The following is a 23,214-nucleotide window of genomic DNA, read 5'->3' on the forward strand; positions in this document are numbered from 1 at the left end:
AGCCCCCCGGCCCCGATCCCCCGATAACCCTTGGCACCGGCCTGGGCTCTACCCCCGTACCGGCCCCGGCCTCAATCGCCCCCGGTCCTACTCCCTCGTCCCTGCCCCGGCCCCGCCTTGGCCCCGCCCTGTGCTCTGCCCCAGACTCTGCCCCGGCCCCGCTCTGAGGGCCCGTGGCTCCGCCCTCTCCCTCGATCCTCCCTGGCCCCCCCACCCCGGCCCCGGCCCCGGCCCTGCTCTGAGGGCCCGGGGTTCTGCCAGATCCCCCGGCCCTGATCCCCCCCGGCCCCGTTCACCCCCGGCCCCAGCCCCGCTCCCCCGCTGCAAGCCCAGGCTCCGCCCCGGCTCTGACACCAGCCCAGCCCCGGCCCGCCCCATCCCCCCCGTGGCAGGTTTGCGTTCGGTTTGTGTCTGAGAAGTAGGATCTCTGCCAGAATGGTGCTGTTGGGAAGAAAGTAAATCTGCCCCAGGGATCTGCAATAAGGGATAAAGTTGCAAGGAAGGGGAGTATTTATAAATGGTCTCCGTAGTTCCTCGTAATTCTGGGTGTTTGGATTTAGCCTGGGATTGTCAGCTTAAGTCATAAAAAAGCCAACCAGGCTTCTGAACTCTCAATGAATGTTTGAAACACTTCCACAGAAAGACAAGTTAACAATGATTCCAAGGCAAAATTCTAAATGGAGGGTAATGACTTCTGGGGGATTTCCTAAGGAATTGTGGATCTCAGGCATATGGACTTTTGGAGGTGGAATCCCAGTTTCAGCCTTGGGCACCTGCAGAAGAGGGACCCTTACCCATAGCAAGGAAAGCCCGCTGCCCCAGCGTGTCAGGTGCAGACATTGAACTCTCTGGGGAATAAGCAGCAAGTCCGCTCTGCCCCTGCCCTCACACTCGGAGTGGCAGCAGCCGCAAGGTGAGAGCTGTCACAGAATGATTGAGGGGACAGACTAGCCCCAGGTATGAGCTGTAAACGGTGAGGGGAGAACAGAGCAGCCACAGGTGTGACCTGTCAGGATAATGAGGGAGCAGACCAGCTGCAGGTGTGAGATGTTACAATGATGATGGGGCGGTTCCTGCCAGGGGCGGTTTAACAGAGGAGCCTCGGTTCACTTTTCCATTGAGCTGTAGAGGTTGAGGAACTCATGTTGAGTTTCTATGTGGGGTTGCTGCAGTGGTGGGAAAGCCTCTTATAGTGCCTGCAGGAGTACATGGATGTGGAGTGTTTCTTTGTGGCAGACAGCAGCAGCAGGTAAGCCAGTGTGGAGTCGTAGGGGGGATTTTTCTCTTTTTCAGCTTTGTTTTGCTAATCTCTTTTAAGTGCTCCCAGAAGAAAAAGGGCTTACGAAGGCAAAAAGAGTTCAAAATGAATAATGAAACTCCTCTTCTGTTTTTGTTTGTGTTTAAAGTAAGAGGGATTTCTCTCCACCTGGGATTTTATAAATAGGGGTACATATACGTGTTTTTTTTCACTGTTGCTTTCTTTGATGATATATAGTCTTTTGTTTGATTTTTTTGGCATTATTTATTACATGTAATTTGGTTTTTGAGTGAAGATAACTTTATGGGTGGGTTTGTATTTGACATATGTCTTGGTTTAGGAAGACAGGTATCTGCTAGGTAAAATTACAATCAGAGGCTCTTTGGCAAAGATTTGGGAAATAGGAATAGCAGTTCTTTACTAGTATGTAATACAAAGCAAACAAACACAAAAAAAAACTCCCCCGCCCACCAAACAACTACAGCATTAATGACAAACGACAACAGTACCAAGAACCTTGAGGGCTTTGTTTCACAAAACCCAGGGCAGTTTGGTTTCGGTGTCCCTGCAGGATCCTCAGAGCACCAAGATGGAACTGTGGAAAAGTCCCGGCAGGTAGCTGGGATGGCAGGGTGTCCCGGCAGGCAGGGGCAGGATGTCCCGGCAGGGCAGGGGGTGCAGGGTCACGCTGCAGCAAGAGGAGCAGCGCCGAAGAAAGCCGAAGGAGAGGCAGGGCCTGGACCAGCTCCCCGCGGGTGGCTGGGAAAACTCCGGATTCAGGCCGAACTGGTGATAGTAGATTTCCCAGGACTGGATCCCTTTGGCCACAGTGAAACTCCTCCAGCCAGCAACAGCCGTTCTCCCCTCCGCGTGCTTTTCGGCAGCTGAGCTCCTCCAGGAGCGGCAGACACGCGTCTCCCCGAACGCCGGAAGCAGAAAAGCACGCCGCTGCCTCAAGCTTTGTCTTTTACCTGCGTTATCTCCCCCTTCCACCTTTTGTCCACCTCTTTGTTTCAGTTAAGTACTCTCAAGTATCCAACACTTGATCTCCTTGGTAACTTGTGGGGAAAAAATTCTTTAGAGAAAGAAGGAACAAACCTAACCCCCAACAACATACAATTAAGTAGCTTTTTTGATAAGCTTCTGATATGTGCTATTGGGGTTTTGATCATTGTGTGCAGGGATTCAGATTGGGTAGGGCCACCCTGGCTGGTTGAAGTTTAGGTATATTGTTAGAGGCAGCTTTTTTTTTTTTTTCCAAATTTTTTTCTGTTTAATGGTTTTAAAGCGGCCTTTAATAACTTATTGTGTAGCTTTATTTTGCTTGGCAATAGTGTATGATGAGGAATGTGATCTATTTACTTTACATTAGGCTTCTTAGTTTACATGTGGGTTAGGTTGTTTTTGAACTGAGTTGTGTTGTTGGAGGTTTTTATTTTGGTGGGGTATTATGTTTTCCAAGGATTTGTTTCCTGAGGTTTACAGTGGTGTAATTGGTTGTAGTGTGAGGTATGGGGGCGGTTTTATTTATTTAGGGGTGGCTTTTATCATGGTGTGTAGTGTTTTTTTGGTGGGTTTGAGGTAAGGGGCAGTAGTTCATTTCTTGGAGTATAATAATATTTAAAATCAGATTATTGTTTTTTTGTGTTATAGGGATTTGTGTATTTAGCTTGTTTGGCTATAGTATGTGTTCTATAGTTATGGATAATTTGGGAGATACTGTTTATAGTTGAATGGATCTTTTAGTTTTAGGGTGGGGGGGTCCTGGGTATTTACTTTGGAGGTTTTTTCAGGAGACTAGACATAGGAGTTATTTTTATTGTATTTGGTAGCTGGATTAGGAGAAATAATAGTTGGCTTTTGTTTGGTGGATTTTTGTTTGTTTTTTCTTTTCTAAAACTCCTGTATTTGTGTGGTCAGGGTAGTGGTGTTTCTGGTGTAAATCTAAGCATCCATTACTGTTTGTGTGAATTAGGTGGTCCACAGGTAGTATACTGAGACCCTCCCACTGACCGGCACATAGATCTGCTGAGATCATGCATTGATGTTTGGTTTTCTGTATGGTACCTGACTAGATAGACAGCAGCTGGGTGACAGCAAAGAATTCCCAGAGGCAGAGGCAGCCTTCTTTAGCACACGGTATGGATTCTCATCTCTGAACATCCCAGAGATAATTGGAAAGCTCAGAGACACAGAGGGAATGAAAGCAGGGTGCCAGGGCAGGAGTCACTGGGAGGGGTTTTGAGACAGGTTTAGAGACAGGGATGTCCCAGATGTGACCCCTTAGGCTACGTGAAGAGAAAGTCTCATTTTGGATCAAAGTGCTGAGGTGTGCAGGGCAGAGCAGTCTTGGTGTGTATTGTGTCACTTGTCTGTTGTGCACTCTGTGTCTTTTGGGTGTCTCGTATGGTGTGTCTTTTGACTTAGGCCTTTGAACAACCTCTTGGAAATGCTAGGCATTGTTCTTAACAGATCCTATTCCTTGGTGAGGTGCTGATGCCATTAAACCTTATGCTTCGACACATAGTAGAATCCGTCTCTCTTCGCAAGCATGCAGGCTGATGCCTCTTCAAGTCTTGTTCTGAGCTGTATCACCAGCTGTGCACCGCCCTTATCCGTTCCGGTGGATTAGGTCTTGTAAGAATGCCAAGATAGGTAGAGGATTCTGACCGTAGGATTCTTGGGCATCTGTCTCTGTGTCTTCTGGGATAAGTCATCCCGTTGGCATCTTCTTCCTGCAGGGTTCTCTGAGCCTGGTCAGCTCGCCTTCAGTCTTACCTCGGTCATCTCGTTCTTAGTTCGCTGCTCCTTCAGGGTTATTCTTCTTGCCAGAGGATTTGTGTCCCTGTTGTGTCCCCTTGTTTGTCCTGTCCTGTCTCACGGGTGTTGGTGTGTGTTTGGCCCGGAGCTGCTCTGCCTTGCTGCTCAGTCTGGGTGTATGGGTAATAGTACAAGTCCTGGGGACTTGAAATTTGTGATGTAGGGTGTAGTAGGGCTGTAGAGGGTATTCCTAGATTGCCACCAGGTGTCTGGAGCTGTCCAGTTATCCTGCAGCCCTTTGACTTCTGTCCCAGCTTTGTTTCAGATGCAGAGGGATGAAATCCATGGCGGAATGCCCCATCCTGGATGAGGGGGCTCCCCCGAGAAGGTCAGTCACTGTTTGTGTTTGCAGTGGAGGTGTAAATGGTGGCTATGTTACAGCGCTGTTCTTTGTCGTTTTTTTTAGGAGGTACGGCCGGATATCAGCGGGCAAGGTGAGCAGTGATGGGTAGGCAGTAGTAGTTACTATTGCTCAAGTCTTATTTGCTGGTGCAACTCTAAGCATTCACTGTTCTTTTTTTTTTTTTGATTTTCGGGTGTCCCCCTACCAGATGTGCTGGCCCCGGATGCCAGAGGCCAGATGGGTGCAGCATTAAGGTATATTTGTGGCGTGCTTCAGTCAGAGCTGGGAGGTGCTGTTTCACAGCAACTCGGCGTGATTTTTTGCTTTGCGGGTGCTGCTGCTGTCCTAGGCGTGCCAAGGAACAGAGGGAGCTGGTGAGTCGGCCTTTAGGCAGAGTGACCCACAGGTGTGCGCCGTGCTCAGCACGTACCTTTTCCTTTTGCTGGGTACGCTCCCGGCAGCCTCTGGAGCGGGATGAAGATCTGAGGGGGAGCCACGACAGCGGTGCTGAGGAGCCCCGGGGATTACTCTTCTGGAGGGGGATAGTCGCATTTTCTGTTTTGTGATCCTAGGTAGTGTGAGGAGGTGTGGAGCCAAAGTTTGGGTACAGCGGCCCTGAGGTGGACGCAGAGAACCTCTGGACGTCCACGGTGCTGAGATGTTCGTTTCTGTCGAGGATGCATTTCGCCTGCTGGTGTTCCAAAAGCTAAGTGTTGGGGCTGGCGGTCGGGAGAAGGGAGAAAACCTTTTCAGTCTTGGGTGGTGATTTAAAGTTACCTTACAGGAGAGGGCCCTAGTGGGATGATCCCCTCAGGATTAAAGGGTGAGGGTTTCTCCTCAGCAGCACCAGAGCCTTGGCAGGGCAGTTCTGACCCATCTCCATGTTCTAGGGAGTTTGACATTGTTGGTCTCCTTTTAGAGTCCAAAGGGTTAGGGTGCAGCGGGGGATTCCTGGCCCAGCACACCCTGGGATCCCTTTCCCAGGAGCATCCTGTTATAGGGCAATGCTGATTGCGAGGTGTACGGTAGTAGGGTTCAGCAGGGGGGGGTTTACAGTGACACACAGAGGCTGAAGGAGGGCTTGAGAGGTAAAGGACTCGAGGGCTAGAGAGCACACAGTGAAAATCAGGGGTACAGGCTAGGATACAAGTCAGAGTACAGGTATACTGGCCCTCACAGCGCTGCTACCAGCACGCTTTCCCTGAGAGCAGGTGCAGGCAGCAGCCCTAGTGCGGGAACGTACCAGACGCTCTGACATGTGCAGACACGGCCAGGCAGGAAGCGATAGTGGGGAGCAGGATCCAGCAGGGCTGGGGATAACGGGGGTTTTCCCGCCCCACCCACCCTGGGATTCCCCGTCTCTCCGCAGCCGGTGGAAGTGCTCCTGATTTCCCTCTCGGGGCGGCGGTTGGTAAGGCTTCGTGCCTTTGCCTGTGCAAAGAGTTTGGCTCTGTCAGCCTCTGCCCTGTCTCAGGGCCACGTTTTTTAGGGTAGGCAGGGAACAACTGTGGATGTACCTGCCCTGCTTGCAGGACAGCTTTTGGGACACTAACGGTGTAGAGCGTCCCCGCCTTGAAGGTGTAGGGCTCTAAAGAAGTAGGGTTCAGAAGGGGGGAGCTTATAGTGACACATACAGAGGCTGAGGCAGGGCTTGAGAGGTAAAGGAGTCAAGAACTAGAGAACACACAGTGAAAATCAGGGGTACAGCCTAGGATACAAGTCAGAGTACAGGTATACCAGCCCTCACAGCACTGCTGCCAACACTGTTTCCCTGAGAGAGGTGCAGGCAGCAATCCTAATGGCAAGGCAATGCCAGAAGTCCTGAGAGGTGCAGGCAGTACCCCTAAGCTAGGGCCAGACAGGAAGTTCCCATGGTGGGGCAGAGTCCACAGGGTTGAGGTTCACTGGGGATGTCCACCGTGCGTTCCTGTCCTGCCCCAACCGGGGATGCTCACACCCCTAATGGAGGCTGTGGTGGGTGGGCTCAGTGCCAGTAATGCCTCTAAGGCTTTGGCACTGTGAGTGTCAGCCTCTGGACGCAGCTGAGGCGTGCTGCCCGAGGACCCGGGCCTTCTTAGGAGATGGTGAGTAGCAGAATTGCTGGTTTTTGGCTGACGTGCTGCTAAGATTATGCTTTGATATTTGGTTTTCTTGATTGTAGCTGACTTAGGAGACAACCGCCCGGCAACAGCAGGAATTTCCCTGAGGGAGAGGCAGCCTTCTTTGGCACCTGGCGTGGATTTGCCTCCCTGGACATCTGAGAGAGAAGTGGAGGGCTTGGAGCCCCACAGAGGGGATGAAAGCGGGGTGCCAGGGCAGGGGTCAGTGGGAGGGATTTTTTGAGTCAGGTTTAGAGACAGGGATGTCCCAGATGTGACCCCTTAGGCTACATGAAGAGAAAGTCTCATTTTGGATCAAAGTGCTGAGGTGTGCAGGGCAGAGCAGTCCTGGTGTGTGTTGTGTCACTTGTCTGTTGTGCACTCTGTGTCTTTTGGGTGTCTTGTGCTTCATGTCTTGTCCCTTAGCCCTTTGAGGGGCCTATTAAAAATCCTGGCATCCGTCTTAGCATATCTGGTCTCTGCCTTCCTCGGCCAGGCGTCTTTGTTTCGTGTTCTCGGACACACGCGTTGGAATCCGTCTCTCTTCGCAAGCATGCAGGCTGATGCCTCTTCAAGTCTTGTTCTGAGCTGTATCACCAGCTGTGCACCGCCCTTATCCGTTCCGGTGGATTAGGTCTTGTAAGAATGCCAAGATAGGTAGAGGATTCTGACCGTAGGATTCTTGGGCATCTGTCTCTGTGTCTTCTGGGATAAGTCATCCCGTTGGCATCTTCTTCCTGCAGGGTTCTCTGAGCCTGGTCAGCTCGCCTTCAGTCTTACCTCGGTCATCTCGTTCTTAGTTCACTGCTCCTTCAGGGTCATTCTTCTTGCCAGAGGATTTGTGTCCCTGTTGTGTCCCCTTGTTTGTCCTGTCCTGTCTCACGGGTGTTGGTGTGTGTTTGGCCCGGAGCTGCTCTGCCTTGCTGCTCAGTCTGGGTGTATGGGTAATAGTACAAGTCCTGGGGACTTGAAATTTGTGATGTAGGGTGTAGTAGGGCTGTAGAGGGTATTCCTAGATTGCCACCAGGTGTCTGGAGCTGTCCAGTTATCCTGCAGCCCTTTGACTTTTGTCCTAGCTTTGTTTCAGATGCAGAGGGATGAAATCCATGGCGGAATGCCCCATCTAAGGTGATGTGGATTCCCTGAGAATATCAGTCACCGTTAAAGATGAGAGTCGCTTATGTCAAATTTATTGGCACTCCAGTGCAGGCCCCTTGCATTTACAGCTTCAAACAAGTGGGTCCCTTGGCAACCGTCCTGGGCAGCAGCTCGACCCTGCTCCGGGCTGGGCTGAGGGAGCAAACACTTGGGGCTGGCACTGCTCCATAGTGAGGGTACTTGTGAAAACACCTGGATTGTCCTGGATATTTTTTTGAGCTTTCTACAAGGTCTTAAGCATCAACTTTGTAAACATAAATGGCAAGGACTGAACACATGAGGCGCTGGAAAATTATACACACCAAAGACACCCTTTTTTTAAAAAATAACTCGGTGGCTTATATGTTAATTTTGAGACTCCTTTTTGGCCAGCTTTACTGTAAAAGAATCTCATTTAAATTTAGTTGCTTCAATGAATTTTTTGTACAAATATGCTCTAGTGTCAGGAGATTAAAGCAGTAACACCAACATGCCCCCTCTGGAAGAAATTTCTGTGTCTCTTCAGACCTGCTGGTTTGCAGTAGAGTTTGAGCACATTTTGCTGCAGCTTTGGTTCTTAATAAGTGTAAGTCGATGGATTGCTGGATGATTTCCGTAAGTTCTCCTATTTTGTAGGAGCTGCACGGTGAGGTCAGAATTCTGAGGGAGGCCCTGGCAAAGCTGCCAAGGGCGAAGAACATGGATGATCCAGGGGCTTCTCCCACCTGAGTTTCTCCTGGAGCGTGCTGTGTGTCATGCCAGATATTTAACCCGGGTTTGGGGTGTTCTCCTGCAGTCCCAGCTCTAACTGCTGCCCCTGAGCCCAGGCCTTGCTCTGTCTCAGCACTAAACCTGGCAGGTGGGTGTGCTTTTCCAGCCCTTTAATCCCACAGGCAATCCCAGATTCCCGGAGCTCCCCGAGGCACAGCATGGACTTGCTCCCTGGGAGCTGCACTTCAGTTTGCCTGAACCAAGGATGGCCTGCCTATGTTTGTAACTTTATTCCTGCTGTTTTTCCTTTTCCAGGTTGTTGGCAAGAAGGAGAGAGCCAGTAGGAAGTGAAGCCATTGGAAGGCCTTATCCCAGTCCAAGGTTCCCACTGGTCTCTCTGACTCCTGGATAATTGCCTGACCATAACCAGAGACTCTCAGTTTGATTTCCTGCCTTTTCCAATAAATCCTTGCTTTCAGCTGGAGTGTGTTCATGGTATCATCCTCCTCCTCTTCCATGGATTTGTAAATAAAATTTCTGGCTTTTGTTGAGTCAAATTTTTTTATTGCAGGAATTGTGGCTCTTTTGTTCCACTGAAACTTCCCAACTCTGCTCAGAGTTTCAGATATCAAATACAAGTAAGACTGGAGTTTCTTTGGGTTGTTACTCCCACAAAACACAGATAATTTTTGGATAGGAGTAACTAGACCTGTTCAATTCCCACTTCCCTTTAAACTCAGAGCAGAGGAGGCAGATTTTAAACCATTGTTCCATGAACTTCCACCAACTTGATGACTGTTCCGAAAGTTTTCAGTGTTAGAAATTCCTGAGCTTGTTTTCCAGGCAAGCTGGGATTTAGAGATTATTCCTTCCTTTTATTTGATGTTTTTTCTCTCTGCTTCTAGTAAGGGAATATTTATTTTTTCCAAATTTCCATCCTGATTAGAATTTTTGTACGTCTTAGAGCACATTTCCAAGGAAATCTACCAGATGCATGTTGGTAAATCAGAAGCTATTTCACACTATTCACCACCATGGTGCCATTTTTTTCCTTTCAACCCCCTAACACGGCTAATTCTACCCATGCACAGTATTACGAGCCGTAACTTGGTGTCAAGGTGTATTTCAGAGGTAGCAATAAAACAAAGTTGACATTATCTTTTGTAAGTCTCTGCACCTCCTTGTTTACTAATAAAGAAATCCAGAACAAAACAAAGAGAAAAAAAAATCTGAAACAAAAGCCCCTACAACCACCCCCCCCAAGAAAGAGCACAGAAAGAGAAAGTATGCCAATATTATTTAAATAAAAATCAAATCTTTACCCCTTTAGAAAACCAGGCTCATTTGTTATAAATAATGGTGGTTCTGATGTGTTAGGTAAATGAATTCATATCATTTAAAATATAAACAAATAAACACAAATTTAAAAAATAAATACAAAAATAGAAAAATATAAGGAACAAAAATAGAAATAGAAAATACAAAAAATATCCATTATATAACTAATTACAATATTGCATGTGAGATATATTATAATATATATAGTAGGTGTAGATATGAATATAAAAGTTAAATGGTAATGATAAAATATAAAAAAAATAAATACAAAAATTTTATTTTTTGTGGAACAAAGCTTAAACTAAAGGCTTTTTTGGGTTGAATTTTGTTAGAGGCAGGATGTTTGAAGTTGTGGTTGAGGGTCTTTTGGGGCATTTATTTGAGAGGATTTTTGGCCACGTGCTTTTTTGCCTCTGTTCTCTGCCTGTCCCCTATGCGTGTCCCCGGCCGAACTGTGCGGCAGGGCTGTCACCGTGTGGACAGAGAGTGGTACTGCAGCGATCCCCCCCGGCATCCCCGGGCCGAGCTGTGCGGCAGTGCTGCCGTCCTGTGGATAGGGAGGAGCACTGCAGCTGTCGCCCGTCCCCGAGGTCCGTGGCAGCCCCGGGCTGTGAGCTTGGGGACAGTGCTGCCGCCCGACCGTCCAAAGTTTGCGGGAAAATAGGCGGGAAAAATGCAGAAACCCCGGGTGCATGGCAGGCAACTGCCTGTGCGCGACCCCGACCACGGCGCCGCCTGGGCACAACTTTACACAGCATTTCCAGGTGTGCGGACGCAGGATGTGGGCTCGGCAGTGCTGTGGCTGTGTTCAGGCAGTCGAATTAGTCAGGTGCCTCTTTAAGGCGCCGGGGGGGCCTTAGGTATGCCATAAAAAAGATGGTGGGACGACCGTAAATGGCTTCACCCACAACCAAGACGGCAGCAAAGAAGGGCAGAGATCATGTGATGTCACTTCCAAGATGGCGGCTCGGCACGACGCGCTTGACCTTCCAAAGACGGCGGGAAAAAGGCAAGGACCCCGGGGGCGTCTACCTGACTTGCTTGTGCCCTGCCCCGACCACGGCGCCGCCCGGTCGCGATTTTCGGCGTCATTTCCAGGTGCGCGGCCACGGGCTGTGGGCTCACCGGCGCCACGGGTGGGCGGGAGCCGGGCCGGCGCTGACAGGCAGCGGCGGGGACGCCTCTCTCTGCCGAGGTCCTGCCACTGCCTGTGGCCTGGGCGTGGCCCTTGTGCCGGGCGCCCGTCCCGTTCCCCACGTTCCCGCCGCTCCCCGCCGTCCCCACACGCCCCTTCCTGCAGCCCTCCAGCCCCGGAGAAATGGAGGAAAACACAAAATCATTCTGGCAGAACCGTCGGCGGAGCTGCCCCGAGCCGTCCCCGTCCTGTAGCCAGCAGCAGGAGGCAGCTGCTCTCTGCTGCAAAGCTGAGCGAGGCCGAGGTAAGCAGAGGGGTTGTGGGGGGGACGCTCCGGTTGTCCGGGCAGGGCTTCCCGGGGACAGTTTCAGCTTCCCGCAGCTCTGGCTGAGGGCTGCAGGGAGTCCGGGCTGAGCCAGCTGGGAGCGGGGTCTGCTGTTCACATCCCCCCGGGAGCTGCCGCTGCCCGAAGAGGGCTCGCTAGAGCCTCGTGTCCTCTGTGTGTGCAAGTTTTTGATCGGCTTTGTAGCAAATGTGGTGTTTCAGGCTGGGTGCGCTGGGTTCCCTGGGTGGGAAATACCTTGAAGTAGCCAGGCTGAGCAGTTGCTGAGAATTCCAAGCCTGGGATTCTTGAAACAATGTTTGAATAGCTTATCATTGACCTGAGGCAGTGAGTCAAGTCCGTTTGTTGGAGTGGCAGAAATGATGCCACCTTTTTCTCTTCACAGAGGAGCATATGTACATAAAGGTAAACAGATTTCTTCTGTCACATCAGTACTCGGACCTGAGGAAAGTACCAGTTTTTTCCAGCTTTTCTACAGTTTTGATTCTGAGGTAAGTGTACCGTTTTAGGTATCCAGTAATTCTTCAGAAATTTATGGAAAAAGGCCATAAAAATACATTGAAATCTCATTTTCCCCTCGGTGGTTATTTAGAAGCATCTTTCTTTTGTTTCATATTGGAATTTAAACTGCTATTCCTGTGGTGGCTTTGTTGTTTTCTTCATACTAACACACAGTGAGTTGTGCTGTGTATGCTCTGTGAGCGCAATAAACAGCATATTCTGCCCCAGCTAGCTTCCATTCATCTCTGAGTTTAGATTAATGTTGAGTTCCACTGAAGTGTTTTAGGAATAGCAACTTCCCAATTTCCACTCCTTCCAAATTTAATCCCTAACATCCATCAGGAACAATCAGTCTGCAGCCCAAACATGCAGTGGAAATGGAATTGTAGAAGTTCAGAACAAGCTGTGGTAAGCCCTGAGCTGGCACTGGCAGGGAACCAGGTTTTATGCTCTTAGGGGCAGTTATTTTTTGGAAATGCCTAAATGTCTGATGGTGGTATTTTTCTTTGCGGCTTCCAGTACAAAGCACAGCGTGAGCAGATCCTTGGATGTCTTGGGGAAGGGCTGCGTGACAAACATTGCGGTGAGCTTCATGACTGCCAGAGGATTTTCCAGGTCATTCTCTGCTTTTTCAACAGTCCTTTGTGTGATGAGGGCTCCCAGGTAAGAATTTAAAAGGAAAGCACCGAAACACCCCAAAGCACAGAAGTTTGCATGGCTTTGAGATCTCAAGCACAAAGTAAAAAGGAGCAGCTGACTCTGCCTCCGTCTTCTTGAAAACCTGTTCCTTGTTGATTTTCTGGATGTGTGGAGGGGGAAAAAAATTGCTTATGTCTAAACTATGCAATATATCTAAGACATATTGCTTATGTCTAAACCAGTAAAACCCTTATCAACTGGAACAGGTTGCTGCCATCACAGAGCCTCACGTGGGCACCGTGCCTTTGTGCCTACAGTCAGGGCCTTTTCTTTTTTGGGGCTCTCCATTCCCCAGGCAGCACATTTGTTACCTGAACTGCGCTTCAGCAGGAGGGAAACTCATGTGCCAGTAGCTCTCAGGTTTGGGAGCATCCACCCTGAGTATTTCAGGTATCAAAATCTTGGACAAAAGGACAAAATCCTCTCGCTACCTGGAGACTTCTTGTAAGAGTAGCTTTGAACAGAGAATGTCTTTCCTTCCCTGGAGTTGCTGAGAGCAGGTGGTGTTCATTTCACCTTGAAGTTGATCCAGTTGCTAATTCCAAGTTAGATAATTAGATCTTGATGGTAAAAGAACAAGTTATATTTTCTGTTTCAGAGTTGTATGCTGGAGATATTCCAAAGTGCTGCCCATGCCAGCAGAGCTGCCTATGAGCTGATCCAGGATCACAGCCACCTCACATGGGTCCTGCACAGCTTAGAGAAAAGGTAAGCAGAGAAGTACAGGAGAAGTGGGAACAATTTGGCTGTCCACGGTAGAGTAATTGCATGACTGAGTATGAAAAGTGACAGGCAGGGAGCCAGACGCACCAAGGGCTGGACTGGCACAACTTGCTGAACTCTGAAGTGTCCCTTGTGGTTTTGAAAACAGAATCAAGATGCTTTCAGGTTGTGGTAGGAGGGATGATGGTGGAGGGGCTTCATGAATTGAAAACCACTTCCTTGAAAAACTGAGAAAGCAAAATGGCACTTTGGAATTTAAAAGGTAAAGACACTAATACGAACACCCTCAATTCACATCCTGTCACAGGACCTGCTGCACAGGAAGTGGCACAGTAATGGCTTTGAGCTGTCTAGAACATTCCTCCTCCCCTTGCCTCTCCCTCACATACATTTACATCCACCAAAAATCTCTTCTGCACAGAGCGCCCTGACAGTTTCAGGCAAGTGCACTAGGATATGGTCGCCTGTAGGTGATGGACCAGCTGCTGGTGAGGATCTGCCTTCCAAACGTGGTTTTCTCTTTTGTTTTGTTGTTGTTTGGTTAGTTTTGGGGTTTTTTTCAGGTTTCTGGAAAACAAAGTGATAAATAAAATGATTTCCTTACTCCATACTCTGGGGCTAACAAATTTAGATGAGAGAAAACAAGAATCAATCCCAGGTGAAGAGGAAATTTCTTTCTATTCAGCTTGTAAATGAATTTCTGTATGTTTTGGCCACATTAATCAAACGTATTTGATAAGTACTTTGTTTTAGTCGGTTTGCATTTCATCCTCTGTTTAGTTTGAATTCTATTAAGGCCAGGAGGATTTCTTTATCTCTGGTAGATGAATGGCTTTTTTCACCCTCAATTTGTGTCTTGAGTAGTGAATTTGGGTGTTATTTCTTTGAAAGGAGGATTTAGCTATTTGAATCCATGGGGAATAAAGTAAGCCTTCGGGAGCTTCTCTCACCTCCAGGCCGGGGGATCCAGTTTGGAATAGAGTTCCAGCCTGGAGTGTTGGGTTAACTGGAGCCGCAGGAGAAGAGCCTCATGCTATCATGGTCAGCAAATCTCGTTTATTTCAGGTAGCATACACACATTTATATCTTCTATAATCAGCTCATACATATTGCAAAAGTTAAGCTCAGGATTGGTGCTCAGACTAAAAGTCAGCTACGCCTCTTTCTACATTTCTTTGTGGTTACATAGTTTGAGTAAGTTTTAGTTTTACCGTGCTTCTCCCTCATATCTTTCAGCTACAAGGTCTTGTTATCGTATAGCAGCTGTGCTCAAGGACATACGAAGCTTACTGCCTTGCTGGTTTTCATGAGAGTGCCTGTGTGCTCAGCAAAGCTCTCTCATGTCTGCGTGACCTTTTGCAGCTAGCCAGTTATCAATCACACTCTCCACACTTCCCCCGTTTTCTTTTACTGCTATCATTGTTATCTTAAAATTATCAAACATTGACAATACCATACGCTGCAAACATTGCAACACACAAGGCAAAACTAAAAGCAAAACAACAATTACAAGCAAAATCACAAGCACTACTTGTATCAAATGTTTTAACCAGCCTGTAATGTGCGCTGAAGTTGCATGAAAAGTTCACTCAGTCGGGGGTTGTTAACTTCTTTGAGACTTGCGTTATAATTCTGGAGACAACTCCCACTACATAAAGTGAGTCAGAAACTACATTAACAGGTTCTCGGAAGGTTTGAAAAGCCCATATAACTGCCAATAGTTCTAACGTCTGGAGATTGTCCTGTGGGCTTGCTGGAATCACATGATGATGCCACTGGCCTGCCTTGTTCCAAGTAGCTGCTGCTCGGCGGGAGCGCTTTCCTGCATCAGTAAAAGCTGTAATTGCGTGTGGAATAGGTTGGTCTTCTCTCAAAGGTTTAGTAATTAATTGCCATTCTCCTAGCCAGTGCAATAATTTCGGTTTAAGAGGGCCTGTTGTAACAAAACTCGGTGCTTGTAGTAATGCCTCTGCCAATTCTGCGGAGTTGAGCAGAAACCAGTCCAGAGACACTTTTTCCATAGGTAGATGTATCACACTAGGTTCCTTGCCACTTAGCTCTATTGTGCGTAATCGGCCTTTCATAATTAACAAGGCAAGTTTTTCAATTTTTTGTGTAATTGTTTTTCTTTGCTGTAAGGGAGGGCTAATCCATTCCAGGACCCCCAAGTCCTCCATATTTCCTGGCCTCTCCCCCGTTTTCTTTTTCTGCGTAATAGCTCCTAGAAGGTGATCTTTGTTATTCCAAATAGTCAGTGAAACAGAAAGGGATGGATCGTACCTGGTGACAAAGCCATTGGCAACACACCACAAAATACTTTGAAGGGCACTGATTTGGTCTGCAGAAAGTATAACCGGAGCACAGGGGTCCGTGCCTTTTAAGAGGGGGCGCAACGCTTCTAGAAGGGTGTTAGGAATGCCAACTACAGGCTTAAGCCATTGGAGGTCTCCCAATAGTTTTTGTGCTTCATGCAAAGTGGACGGTGGAGCCTGGATGGTAAGTTTTTGCGGGCGTATTTGTCTCTGTGTAATTGTCCATCCCAAATACTTCCATGGTGCATGGGTTTGAATTTTTTCATCAGAAACCATAAGGCCATAATTTCTCAACATGGCAATGATGGATTGTACCTGTATGACTGTAAAAGGCGAGCTTTGGGCAAACAAAATATCATCCATGTAATGGTAAATAATTGTTTTAGGCATCGCTTGTCTAACAGGTTGCAGAGCTGTGTCAACATATAGCTGACACAAGGTAGGCGAGTTGCGCATTTCTTGTGGCAAAACTGTCCATTCAAAGCGCTTATCAGGTTCACCCCTATTAAGGGAAGGCAAGGTAAATGCAAACCTCTTAGTATCCTTTGGATGTAGGGGTATCGTAAAAAAGCAATCCTTCAAATCTATAACAAGAATAGGCCAATCCTGTGGTAGCATAGCTGGATTAGGGAGCCCTGGTTGTAGAGCTCCCATTGGCTCCATCTGCTGATTGACTGCTCGCAAGTCCTGTAGCAGACGATAACTTCCTGATTTTTTCTTTATAACAAAAATAGGCGTATTCCATGGGCTAGTTGATGGGCGAAGGTGTTTAAGCTGTAGTTGTTCCGCAACTAAGCGGTGTGCCTGCTCAAGATTTTCCCTTTTTAACGGCCACTGCTTAACTACCACGGGGTCATCAGAGGTCCAGGTCAATGGTAGAGGGAATGTCCAAGCAATGGCCATCACAATAAAGGGCGATCGGTAAGTACGTATCCCAATTGTGTCAGAACATCCCTTCCCAGGATGCAATCGACCTCCGATGGCAGGGGTGTCAGCGAAAACACTGCTTTAGCTTGTTTGCCGTCGATCTCTACAGCAAGAATGGGGGATCGTTGTGCAAGCTTAATGCTACCAATGCCAGAAACTGTGGTATTAGCTGGTAAAAGCGGCCACGTCTTTGGGTATTTGGCCGTATCAATAATACATGTATCCGCCCCTGTGTCCAACAATGCCTTATGCAAAATGATCGTTTGTCCTTGGTAACATAAACAGCAAATCCTTTTGGGTCTTGTAGATAAGTCTATGACAGGAAGAGTGATACCTCCTGAGGAGCCAAGGCATTTTTTTCCGCGCGGCTCATCAGATCGTGGTGGTATGCTCATAGTTAATTGCGGTAGAGGTATGAACTGGGTGATCCGTTGGCCTTTTGGAATGTTCACCGGCGGGAAAAGTGTATGAGCTATAACAAAAATCTCTCCTTCAGCATCAGCGTCGATAACTCCAGGTTCTACCATTAGGCCCAAAACAGACCCAGACGATCGACCTAAAATGAGTCCTCCTGTGGGTTGTCCATTAATGAGAATAGGTCCAAAAATTCCGGTAGAAATCACATGTGGACTGCTGTTATATAGGGTAACTTTTACTGCTGCTGCTAGGTCCAATCCGAGGCTGCCGGAGGTTGCTGGCAAGAGTTGCCCATCGATGGTGTGGCTGGAACTATTTGTGTCCCGGCGCGGCCCAGTTTCGCGCTGGTCTTGGAGTTTCCCGATCCAGATCGGCAAGCGGTGCTGTTGTGGGTATTGGATCGGCACTTGCCGCACCATACGCCCGTGGCGCCACATTCGCGGCGGATGTGTCCCGGCTTTCCGCAGCGGAAACACTTCATCCTCCCACCGGTATTGGGGCTTTGACGCGCTGTCGCCGCTTGGAGGGGTGCGAGGGCAGCTAAAACCTGAGTCTGAGCTGATACTGCTTGTTCTCTAAAAGCCTGAGCCTGCTGTTGTAACCCCTCACCTATCTTTTGCAGCGCTTCTACCACAAATACCTGAGTGCCGGAAGGCATGGCTGCCGCTTTATCTAACAAATCTTGAACATTCCAATTCCCAGGGGCTGAAGCTATGAGGGAACGAGTGTTAGCATTCCCATTCTGCAAGATACATTGTTTAACTAGGGCATCTTGCATGTGCTCAGCAATGCCTGCTTTACTTAAAGCATCAATGATCTTGTCCACAAAGGGGCCAAGAGGCTCCTCCCTCCCCTGTTTTATCCCCATATAAAGAGGAACACCTCCTGGAGCTCTAATTTTCTCCATAGCTCTTTTAGCTACCGCCATGGCCTCTCTCAATTTATCAGGACCTAGGGTAGCTTGAGCCTCTACTCTATGAAGCGGTCCTTGACCCATAAGCTCGTCAACGGTAATGCCGAGTAAGGGGTCTCCTTGGGGTCGAGGGAGTGCGGCACTTGCAGCCGCCTCTTCCCTCCATCGGGCTTCAAACAGTAACCTTTGATGTGGGGTATAAATTAAACGAGAAAGACCTCTAACATCTGCGGGCAACAGGAGATTCATATTAAAAAGGAATTCTAACATTTGTTTAGCGGGTTCGCTTGTGACCCCATAGCTCGCTACGGTAGATCGTAGTTGTGACAAAAGTTTCCAGTCTAAATTAGTAACCTCCGCCCGTTGCCCTCCCTGTGGGTTGTTGTGAAAGATAACTGGGAGGGCGAGGGGGGACGACATCTGCTCCTGAGCTGCCGTGGCCAGATCCGTATCTCCCTCCCGCCAGCCCTGATTTGCCAGTGCCGCCCATACCTCCCGTCTTTCTCGTGCCATAGCCTCCGCGAGGTCCGATAAGGCTCCGGGGAACGGCTCCGTGGCAACAGGACAGGGAGGGGCATTCCTAGCCTCTGCATTCATGGGGGTAGGGGGTGAAGGCATTAGTGGAGCAGAGGGCTGTGGCGAGGGCTGAACGGTGGGTGTACTGGCCGGCTCTACAGAGTCAGATGACGGGAGGTCAACGGTTGCAAAGACTGGAGGGTTTGGAGCGGAAGGGTCATCCCCATAAGCCCTATTCCTAGTGTGCATTTCACGAGCATTATCGACAGCTTTCTTCTCCGCCTGACACATAAGCAATTCATTATGCACAGTTCTCCACAACTTGCTCATCTTTTTTGCTGGCTTATCATCATCTAGCACTAATTCCCAAAGCTTATCCCCATACCTGCGCCATTCGGCTAATTCATGAACAGTATGGGGGTTAGCAAAAGAGCCATAAGAGGTAGCATGGCTCAAAAGAGGGGGGAGCTCCTTATCTAAGTCAAGCCCCTTAAATCCCCGCTTTCTAAGAAAAGCAGTAAAGAGATCATACGCTGCTTGCCTTTCCATACTCACCGGTACCGTTGCAAACCCCCAGGCGTCGGCAGCGCGTAGCGGCAGGGCGCACCGATGTGACCACCCCGGGCGTAAATCCGCCGTCCAAAGGGACCCGACCCCAATGCAGCTCTAGAGAGGGTAGGGGAGAAGCCTGTTCGGGCGCCAGATGTTGGGTTAACCGGAGCCGCAGGAGAAGAGCCTCATGCTATCATGGTCAGCAAATCTCGTTTATTTCAGGTAGCATACACACATTTATATCTTCTATAATCAGCTCATACATATTGCAAAAGTTAAGCTCAGGATTGGTGCTCAGACTAAAAGTCAGCTACGCCTCTTTCTACATTTCTTTGTGGTTACATAGTTTGAGTAAGTTTTAGTTTTACCGTGCTTCTCCCTCATATCTTTCAGCTACAAGGTCTTGTTATCGTATAGCAGCTGTGCTCAAGGACATACGAAGTTTACTGCCTTGCTGGTTTTCATGAGAGTGCCTGTGTGCTCAGCAAAGCTCTCTCATGTCTGCGTGACCTTTTGCAGCTAGCCAGTTATCAATCACACTCTCCACACTGGAGTCCCTGGGAGCTCCCGGAGCCCATTGGAACGGCGCAGACTCCATCTGGCTGCTTAACGAGGCTGGTGCCTACCATGGTAAAAACTGAATCAACACAGGAGAGCACCTTACTTGCACAAGTTTGTATCAGGAAAATCCTTTGGAGTATCTGATGTTTGTTTTGGTGGGGTTTTCTTCTTACAGAAAATACTAAAGACAAGAACAAATCTCAAGCCTCATCTCATCAGAAAAATCATCACTCTCAGAAAAAAAACGAGGAAGAAGGTGACACTGCTGCAGACGTGGAAGTGTCTGAGCTGAAGAAATGCAGCCCATTGGGCCCCTGTTTTCCCAGCACCACCCTCCACACAGGGAGGGGAGACCCTCAGAGCTGGTGAACCTGGGGGCGAGGCAGTGGCCGTCACCTGTGCGTCCACTCACGTGGTCACCGAGGGGCTGCTGAGGTCCCTGGCCAGGCAGAGCCTCCTCAGGGAGCAGGACGTGTCCCCAGCCCTGAGGTGGCTGCGGAACCACGTCCCACCATGCCTGCCGGCTGCGCACGTGATGCTCAGGGATGAGACACTGAGGAACGACCTCTTCAGGCTTTACACCCGGCTCAGCCAGGCCAGCAGCGCCTCAGCTGGGCTCTCCAGGGAGCTCGGAGTGCTCAGTTCCATCATGTTGCAGCTACTGGAGGAGCAGGCCCTGTCCAGCACCTTCCACAAGCCTGTGAAATCCCTGTGCCTGTCACCAGCGACGGAAGAGGATGCGGACCAGACAGGTGCCTTGTCTTGTTCTTATCACTCGTTACGAGGCAGTGGTGGGAGGAACTAGGAAATTCCATGGCTTTTTAAATCCAGTTTTAAACCAGTTTACCCATATCCACCCAGGCTCATGGCTTCCCACAGCAGAAGCAGTGTCTTTCTTGGGATGGGGGCAGGGGTGGGTAGCACGGAGCATGGTTACTCTATGAGGTTTTCTGACACTACAACACTCACACTCCTTCTAAGAAACTTCCCTTTCAAGGACTAAACTGGAACAAAAGGTATAAAAGAAATGTAATTCCAAGAGGGAAAACAGTCTGCAAAAAACAGGTCCGTGTGGGCATGGATGCTGATTCCTGTTGCTGGTCAATGATAGCAGCTGACGGGTCAGATTTCAAACTATTTTATTTAACAGGAAACTGGTTTGTTCCCACTTGTGAGCACGATCATTGGCTTGGCATGGGCAAAGCCACTCCAGATTTTCCATCTGAGAAAACTAGTTAGGGAACTATTTTAAAATGTAGTCCTGGAGGTAAACAGCTTGGCCGTTTTTTATTACTGTGTGGAAAGAGAAGAATATCTGTTCTGATTTTTCTCTCATCTTTCTTCCACAGCTGTTTTTGTATTCCTGACTTCCGTTTACAACGGAGACACGTGGCTTGGAGCCCAGGAGCCGGATATGTTACTTACTCATGTCAGATGGGTCTGCACTCGTGCAGGTTATGAATTACAGGATGACTCGGAAACTCAGAAACAAGGAAAAGAAGCTATTATGTCTCTCTGCAAAAAAAATTTGGCTACATCAGGGCATTAATTCAGGGAACTAACACTTCATCTTTAACGTTCTCTGCTCTGCCATCATCACTGTGTGCCATGGAAGCCTCCTGAGCTGCTCTCATACAGACCTGACTTGTTTGGTAAAAAAACCTCAGTATTTTATTACTGTGTGCAAACTTAGGGGAAAGATTTTATTCAGTATCTCTCAGTGGAACATTAAAGCTTCAATTTCTCTTTTCTTGAACAGTCTGAGACAGAATATTACTTATATCATTTTTATTACTGACATTTTTAACTTTTTGTAGAACCAGAGAGACTGTTTGTGGACGTGTGTGTTATTAATATCCATCTTCTCTCCAATATAAGATGGGGAAAAAAAGGCTGCAGAGCTTCCCACAATGGGCTGTAAGTGCAAATGACAAGGAGCCAGAGGTTTAGTCATGACAATTTACTATTTCGAAGAATCTGGCTGATTTCATGATACCAAAACCAGTATGAATAAAAGACTGAACTCGGGAATCATGATGGTCTTCTTGGGTTTAAAAAAACTTTATTGGCTTGGAAAGACATTGATATCAGACCTGGGTTTTTTTATTACCCTTTTTTTTTAATTAAAAAAAGCCCTCATCCATCACTGCTGCTGTGATGTGCAACAAAAGCCCATCTTCCCTCCACTTGGAACAGGTGAGAGATGGAACTAAACCCCAAAGGATTTTCTGCTTATTGAGTATACGTGCAAAATCTGATAAGCTGTTCTCGAATGTGGCCATGAGGGTAGTTGAACATGCCACCCCACATCTGCAAATATGCAGTGCCAGAACAAGCACCTGTGAAAGGTAAACCAGGATTTATTCAATTGACTCATGACTGCGTCCTGTCCCGGGTCCTTTGCACAAATACTGTACAGGGGAAAACCAGAACTGCAAGTTCCTTGTGATATGCATTGAATTTCCAGGGAAGGGGTAAATGAAAATGAGATGCAAATAAGGGAATTGCTTCTACATTTAAATATTCTTGTCCTAAAGGAGCCATTGGCTCTGTACCAAGACTTGAGTTTAAATTTTCATTTCTTTAAAAACCCCCAAGCCCTTTAAAAGCTACAGTTTGTGTCATGTAGAATTACTAGCAGCTGACATGAGGAAATCTGTGAGCCGAATCTAGCTGAGCTTAGCTAAGTTTAACCAAATCTAGCCAAGTTCAGCCGAACCGAGCCAAGTTTAAGTGAACTGGGCAGCGTGCAGCCGAACTGAGCTGAGCGGCACCGAGCTCAGCCGAGCCCAGCTGCCTGCTCTCATGCCCATTAATTAGCGCGAGTGCAGTCACTGCATGGTGAGGTGCTGCTGGACCCTGTGCCCCTGTTCGTGTCCGTGCGCCGGCTTGCGGGACTCGGCAGCCGGAAAACACCGAGCTCTGCGTGTTTAACGTGAGGCAGCTCCGCTTCCCCGTGCGGCGCCTCGGCCCGGCCCACGCCACCCCCAGGCAGCCGAGCCGAGATTGGCCGAATGCAGCAAGCGGCACCGAGTTCAGCCGACCGAGCCAAGCTCCGCAGAATGCAGCATCCCGGACAGGGCGGGGTCCGGGCCGGGCTTGGGACAGGGCCGGGGCTCTGTGAGGCACACCCTGGAGGCGGCCGGGGGCAGGGCAGGGGGGTACCAGGGACGCAGCTTCAGGGGCGGGTCTCGGGCTCGGATCAGGTGCACGGGGCCGGGACGAAGTGATTTAATCTATGGAAATCGCTTTGCCAGCCCTTTGCTCACTCTGAGCTCGTTGGAGACAGGAGCCCACTGTCCAGGCTCACAGCCTGGGACAGGACGGGATTCGGCTTCCCCTCCTGTCCCCCCCCTCTACCCCTCATTCCTCTTCCCCGTATTCCCCTCCTTTCTCTCCCTTTTCCCCCTTTCCCTCTCCTCCCCAAAGCCTTTCCCTCCCATTCTGGCCTGCCCTCCTGTCCCCCCTTCTAACCTTCCTTTCTTCTCCCTGTATTCCTGTTCTTTGTCCCCAAAGCACTCCCCTCCTCTCCCCCCCAAACCTGACCCCCCACTTCTTCCTCTCCTGTCCCTACCCCGCTACCCACTTCTATTCCCCCTCTCCCCCATCCACCCGCCTTCTTCCCCCCCACCCTTCTTTTCCCTTCCCCTCCTGCTTCCCAACACACCCTGACAACACCCCCGCTCAACCCTTCTCATCCCTGCTAGCCCTCCTCTCTTCCCGTCATCCCCTTTCTTGCTTCCTCCTGCATCCGTGGGTCTCGGGGCACGGGAGACTAAAGCCCAGAGGGCTGGAGCCTGGCACCCCCCGCCCTCGCTGGAGCCCCCACACGGGGCCGGCCTGCTCTGCGGCTGTCCCCCCATGCAGTTAAAAACACGGCCTGACACACCCGGGGATCTGACTTTCCCC

At 49.0% G+C, this 23,214-nt stretch overlaps 2 long non-coding RNA genes across 2 annotated transcripts; both read left to right on the forward strand.

Annotated features, from left to right (window-relative positions):
- The first annotated feature begins 1,103 nt into the window (after window positions 1–1,103).
- Window positions 1,104–8,927, forward strand: LOC136305225 (uncharacterized). The gene is made up of 3 exons (XR_010725166.1): window positions 1,104–1,249; window positions 8,294–8,516; window positions 8,684–8,927. It is a non-coding gene; the product is annotated as an uncharacterized lncRNA (long non-coding RNA).
- A 2,679-nt stretch (window positions 8,928–11,606) lies between these two features.
- On the forward strand, window positions 11,607–19,604 carry LOC136305224 (uncharacterized). Its single transcript, XR_010725165.1, has 4 exons — window positions 11,607–11,675; window positions 12,205–12,348; window positions 12,983–13,092; window positions 19,481–19,604. It is a non-coding gene; the product is annotated as an uncharacterized lncRNA (long non-coding RNA).
- The last annotated feature ends 3,610 nt before the right edge of the window (window positions 19,605–23,214 follow it).

The sequence above is a fragment of the Chamaea fasciata genome, unplaced genomic scaffold, assembly GCF_029207755.1.
Source record: "Chamaea fasciata isolate MVZ Bird 193981 ecotype frontalis unplaced genomic scaffold, bChaFas1.0.hap1 SCAF_326, whole genome shotgun sequence".
Lineage (NCBI taxonomy): Eukaryota > Metazoa > Chordata > Aves > Passeriformes > Sylviidae > Chamaea > Chamaea fasciata.